The sequence below is a fragment of the Pyrus communis genome, chromosome 13 (assembly GCF_041283825.1).
Source record: "Pyrus communis isolate YQ-2024b chromosome 13, ASM4128382v1, whole genome shotgun sequence".
Classification (NCBI taxonomy): domain Eukaryota; kingdom Viridiplantae; phylum Streptophyta; class Magnoliopsida; order Rosales; family Rosaceae; genus Pyrus; species Pyrus communis.
Window position 1 is genome coordinate 29556314 of NC_142577.1, and position 6483 is coordinate 29562796.

Genomic DNA, 6483 nt, shown 5'->3' on the forward strand with positions numbered 1-6483 from the left:
GACCAACTATCTACAATGGCGTTTTCATATGCAGTTGATGCTTGAAGTCCATGGAATTATGGGGTTCGTTAACAAATCAAATCTCTGTCTTGCTCAGTTTTCTTCTACTTTTTCAAGAGATTCAGAGGTAACATCTGGTACTTCATTTTCAAGAATTGAAATCGATGAGTACAAAGTCTGGAAAATGCATGATCATTCCTTGATGTTGTTAATTACTGCCACACTTTCTTCATATGTTATTTCCTGTGTGATTGGTAGCAAGAGTTCTCAAGAGATGTGGGTTCGTCTTCAAAACCAGTTTTTCTTACCAAGTACAAAAACCAGTATAATCAAATTACAGACTGATCTTTACAACATTAAGAAGGGATCAAATTCAATTTCCCAGTATCTTCAAAGAATTAAAGAAGCAAGGGATGGACTTTCTATTCTTGGTGTCACACTTGCTGATGAAGACTTTGTGATCATTGCATTGAATGGACTCCCTCCAAAATACAACACATTTAAATGTGTATTTAGAGGGCGTGAGAGTATCATTTCACTCAAGGACTTTCGTGCACAATTGCTCGCTGAGGAAGCCATTGTGGATTGTGCTCTTGTTGAATGTGAGACAAAAGGTTCTTTCTTTCCTCTCTTTAGCTCTCAATTTCATGCTGGCTTTAGTGGTGGTTATCATGCTCAATCCAATTTTAGGTCAAGCTATGGTAATAATGTCGATAGTTATAATGGAATTCTTGGCTCACCTCCATCTCCATATCCTAGTTCTCTGGCACCTGAAATTACTACACATCAAATTTTGTTCACAAAAAGATCATTGTGATGCTGATTGTCTCTCAGCTTCTAGTAATGTAGTTATGGGATTTGTTGGATATCCAAATGTGGGAAACAACTTATTTGAGCAGCATAAATCATACTCCTCTAAGAATGAACACTTTGTAGATGATGAAGGTGAAGACGAGCCAGAGCTTGATCATGTCCTAGAAGACTTCAATTCATTTGACTTAGCTAATGGGCTGGTTACCAAGAAGAAAGTCACTGTCAGAAAACCCACTGCACCCCATAAACAACACAAAAATTATGAAACTCCTTTACAGAACAATTCTAATGTTGAAATTCATACAGCTTATGATCGCCAGTCTGGTTTTCTCTCTTACTTCATTGTTTCAGAAGATGAAATGTGTTTAGATGATGCAGAAAAACAAGTTTTGGAATGTATTGACAAGGAAAGTGCAAACTCTTAGTTGATTTTAGTGGGTTTACAATTGTGTATTCAAGTGATATTTCCGATTCTTAACTCTGACAACAAGGTGAAAATTGGTGTTCATACTCAAACTGTTGTACATGAGTTCTGAGGATTTTATGTACTTCGGTTATGCAAGGGTGAAAGTATATTTGATATTCAGTTCGGCTACCATATGAGAATTTCTGATAAGGGTGGGGGCACCAAGTCTACGCTGATTTGGGTACTATGGTATACCCGATATAATGGTAAAATACAAGCTCCAGATGCAAGGAGGTTTTCTTATTACAGAGTATGTGTGCAACAGTGACCAAATACCCCACTTTCCAATTGCAAGGAATACTATCCAAAGAGAGTTTAGATTGCCAGATACTCTTCAACTTCAACAATCTCATGCTTGGACCACCATGAGCTTGCGGGGGGATGTTAGAGTATATAGCCAAATAGATAAGGCAATTAGGATTGTTGCTGTTATAATATTCAATTAGGATTGTTGCTAAGTGTTAGATTCAGATAAGACAGTTAGTTGAGTATTCACCTATATAGCAATTGTATCCTTGTAACCTAGAAATCATTCAGGAAAATACAAGTGCAAATTCATTCTCTTTCTCTCTCTTTCTCTCTCTAAACCTTCTCTGTTTTCTCCTTCTTCTTCTTCTGCAATCTCTTTGTTCTCTTTCCTGCGTATTGCTTAACAATATCGACTATTACAAAAGAAATTCGACATCTTTTCTGTAAGATTCCTCATAAGTCTACATATATATATATATATATGTGTGTGTGTGTGTGTGTGTGTGTGTGTGTGTGTGTGTGTGTGTGTGTGTGTGTGTGTGTGTGTGTATTGAGAAGTATATATATGCGCTGCATATGGATTTGTAATTCTTGGACGTATTTACACACAACCTTGCATATGAGTTAGTAATTTTTCCCATTTCTTATGCCTAAGATAAAGTATGCTATGTATTTTTAGGAAAAACGTATGTGTGTATTGAGAAGTATATATATGCGCTGCATATGGATTTGTAATTCTTGGACGTATTTACACACAACCTTGCATATGAGTTAGTAATTTTTCCCATTTCTTATGCCTAAGATAAAGTATGCTATGTATTTTTAGGAAAAACGTACGCTAGGGAGACGATATTTTTGTACAACATTGGTTTACCATCTGATATGATAAGTAATATGTACTGAATGGAGCAGGATTCTCTCCCCTTTTATTGGCTATGAATCATCTCATTGGCTATGAATTATCTGCCACATCATGTGGTACACCAATATAGTATAATTATGTAATCTCCCTAACATTTTTCATTGTTTTAAAATCCAAAGAAATCTTGTTTGTAATGTATTTAGTTGTTAAAAAAAGGTCACCATAACATAAATTAATTTCTCAGGGCATGTGGTTTTATTTATTTATTTAGCTTAATTGGCAGAGCTGTAGCTGGCCTTATTTTTAACAACCAATATATTGTAGACTAGTGATCCGATTTCCGTAGAAAATAAGGAATACTGATCTAGAGATTTACTTGCCACACAAAGAAAAAGGTTTAATCAGATTTTAATGCATTCACAAATAATTAATAGCCTTTCAGTATTTTTATATTTATGAATTATACATATTCTTCCTGCAATCGTATCTTGTCTTGTAGCATATATACCTTTCACAAAGAAGGTGGAAAGAATAATGCTAGGTAGATCAAATTTGCAATCCATGTGATGTACGTCACAAATAGTATCTTGTCTTGCAGTCGTATTTTATATTTATGAATTATATATATTTTTCCTGCAATCATATCTTGTCATGTAGCATATATAACTTTCACGATGAAGGCAGAAGGAGTAATGATAGGTAGATTAAACTTGTAAATCATGTGATCTACGTCACCAATAGGAAATATGCACGTTAATCAACACTTAAGTAATAGTTTAATTATTAACAACCACGTCATATGACTTACAAAATTTAATCTAAAAAGTTGGTATTCCTAGCATTATCCAGCTAAAAAAGATTGTTCTTCTTTTAACAAAGAATTAAAGGTTAAAGTTTCACCTTTTACCTTGAATCTCGATCGAGCATAATGCACATTTTATGTATAAGCACCTGGGTGCATTGCTGAGATTTTACCAACATACAATGATTGGTAGTGATTAATCGGAAGTTAAAAAACTTAATTCTTCTCATTTTCCCCCATTTTTAACGATAAAGTAACAAACTTCAATATCTCCAATCACTATAGACCAAAAGGATATTATCCGTCCTACTATCCAGATCCAGATATTTTAAGTAAGTATATAGATAACCTTCTCTCTCTCTCTCTCTCTCTCTCTCTCTCTCTCTCTCTCTCTCTCTCTCTCTCACCCTTCTTTCTTGCATGCATGGACCATCGCATGCACGAGAGACACATGGGCATCAAGAAGTCTGACGTTGGTCCCCTTCAAGATTTAGCAATTGCTAATAAACAGGTTAAAGGTTAGTCGTTGAATACAAGGTTTTGTAAGAGAAACAGTTAAATACACGCATGTGGGAGCTGGTAGTAAAGACTAATCTATCAACTTGTATATAGGAACCTTTAAAAAACTTGTTATTGTTTTTAAGTCTAAATTAACTCGATCCACCCAGAATCAGTACTAACCTAGCTTGCCACTGGGCTTATTACTTTTATAAGGAGAAATTAGGTTCTCATCCCTTCTTTTGCTACTCTATTTTTTCAATTTTTGATCAAGATCTTTGGTATTAATAACATCATTAATTATTTCAATAATAAAATATTTTTACCTAAAAATATTCATTTAGTGTTAAAAACGTTACAATTAGTATATTTATATTTATGGCTAAATTTTTTATCATATATTTTTATTTTTAGTTTGTATCCATTTTTAATTTGCAAACATTTTTTTATTTGCACCAATTTTCTTTTCAGTTTTACTTTGTAACCATATATTAATTTCTTTTTGTGCCCATATTTTTTAAAGTTTTATTTGTATTTGTGCCCATGTGTTTACCGTCACGTGACATTGTATAATTAAATCAATGACAGAAAAATTACATATGGTGTATTTATGTTTTATGGCTAAACTTTGTATCATATATTTATATTTTTAGTTTGTACCCACTTTTAATTTGCAACCTTTTTTACAATTTGTAGTATTTTTTTTTTTAGTTTTAATTTGTACCCATGTATTAATTTCTTTTTGCGCCCATATTTTTTAAACTTTCACACTTATACTCATAATTTTTTAATGTTTTATTTGTACCCTAATTTATTTATAATGTACTCATTCTTCTTTATTAATGTACCACTTTGTTATGTGTGAAATGTACCAATTTTTTAACACTATGGATACATTCTTTTGCCATTTATTATTTCTTATTGTTACATAATTTTTATCGATTTATTCAATTAAAATGTTTGAATTTTTTTATTGTAGCCATTTCTAATAGTATTATAATGAGGGATTTTAAATTTATAGGATTATAAATCTTATAAAATATCAAACAATTAATGTCAAAACTATAAAAATATAAATATTAATAGTAATATAATAAGGTGTACAAAGTCAAGGGATTTTGATCAAACTTTGAATACCATCAAGGTTTTAGTCAAAGAGTGTTAGAGACTAGGGACTGCATCCAAAGTATCCCCTTTTATAATGTGGTCTGAAAGTGAAAGCTAATACACACTTCATAATGTATTTCAACGATCTGAATCGTCTATATTTCAGTACATTCTTCATAGACCATTTTTGTAAAAAAATTAGACAAATACAAATCATTAAGACATTTATTTAAAGTTTATTAGGCGATCACCTATATTTATTTTATGTTATTTGTTTAGCAAAAAGTTGGTACACCAAGATGCTTGATTAGCTGAAAGGTATAAACAACAGACAAATTAACGCACGTAGATAAGTAGGTAAAATCAGTACCAAATGTGGATAAGGTAGGAGGGGGTGGTTATAACTTATTTGTCAGATTTATATTGCAGTACTTTTTAATGTTGACGAGGATGACAAAAATGGGAAGCTATCAGTCAACGTGCATGCATGAGCATGTGATCCTAATGATATTGCTACCTCTCCCCCCTTCATTCCTTCCATTTTCTCTATAATTATACTGAACATGAACGTATGTTTACCCAAACAATCAGAATCAAGGAGGCAAAAACCTTCTTTGAAACTGCTGGTGATCTTGATTCATTTTATCGGGCAATCACACCACGATCAAACAACTCGTCACACGATGAATTCTTACCTACATTTTTTGTACCTAGAGTTGATGAAATATCTGCGCAAGAATTGTACAGAAGGTTAATTATTGGATGTGATCAAACAGTTAAATAATATGAATTCTGTGCTTAATTAAGATTGAGAAGAGATCAACAAACTTGTGTGTGTGTGTCCATATGTGTGTATATACAGATATATAATCTAATTATTAAACAGCTTAGAGGCACTATAATTGGTGGTTTTTTTGTTCCATTTTTCTTTTTATGGATGTCTTCACCATCTCTCTCTCTCTCTCTGATACACTGACACACAAACACAAATATATATGACCTAATTATATTATTAGTTTCTGTGATGATATGGTAGTCAAAAGATAGACTATGTGGTAATAAAAAAAAATTAAGATTTAAACAGTGAACTCCGTTGGGATATAGGTCCAAAATTAAAAGTTCCGTTAACTCTCCTTTAATTGTTAGCGTGTGAGCCACACATATGAGACTAGATTAATTTACATAACCTTCCATATATATATATATATATATATATATATATATATATATATATATATTAATTTTGTATTAATTTCCATACTGCAATAATTGTTTAATTAGCTGGGTATATTAGGAATCCAAAAGTCATAAAAATTGACAAACAAACTTAATATAGTAAGTTGCTTAGTTGGATTGGTTTATATTCAGACAAATTAAAATAACATGATGGGTTATAGGCTGAAAAAATGAGTTTGAAAATTTTCGAATCAGATAGGTACATTCCAGTTTCTATTTGGAATCGGACTTGAAATGGAAATTTTTAGTTTTGATTGAAATTTTCAGTCTAACTTGCACCGCTGGGCTCAACCAACCATCAATAGGAAATAGGAAAAAATTTATCCAAATATAAATAAGAGAATGGTTTTTCTTCTATCCTATACGTACGAACCACAATGGTAAAAATTCAACCAGAAGTTGGGGCACTGCCGCTCAGGAAAACCAAAGACATGTCGTACTTTTTCACCT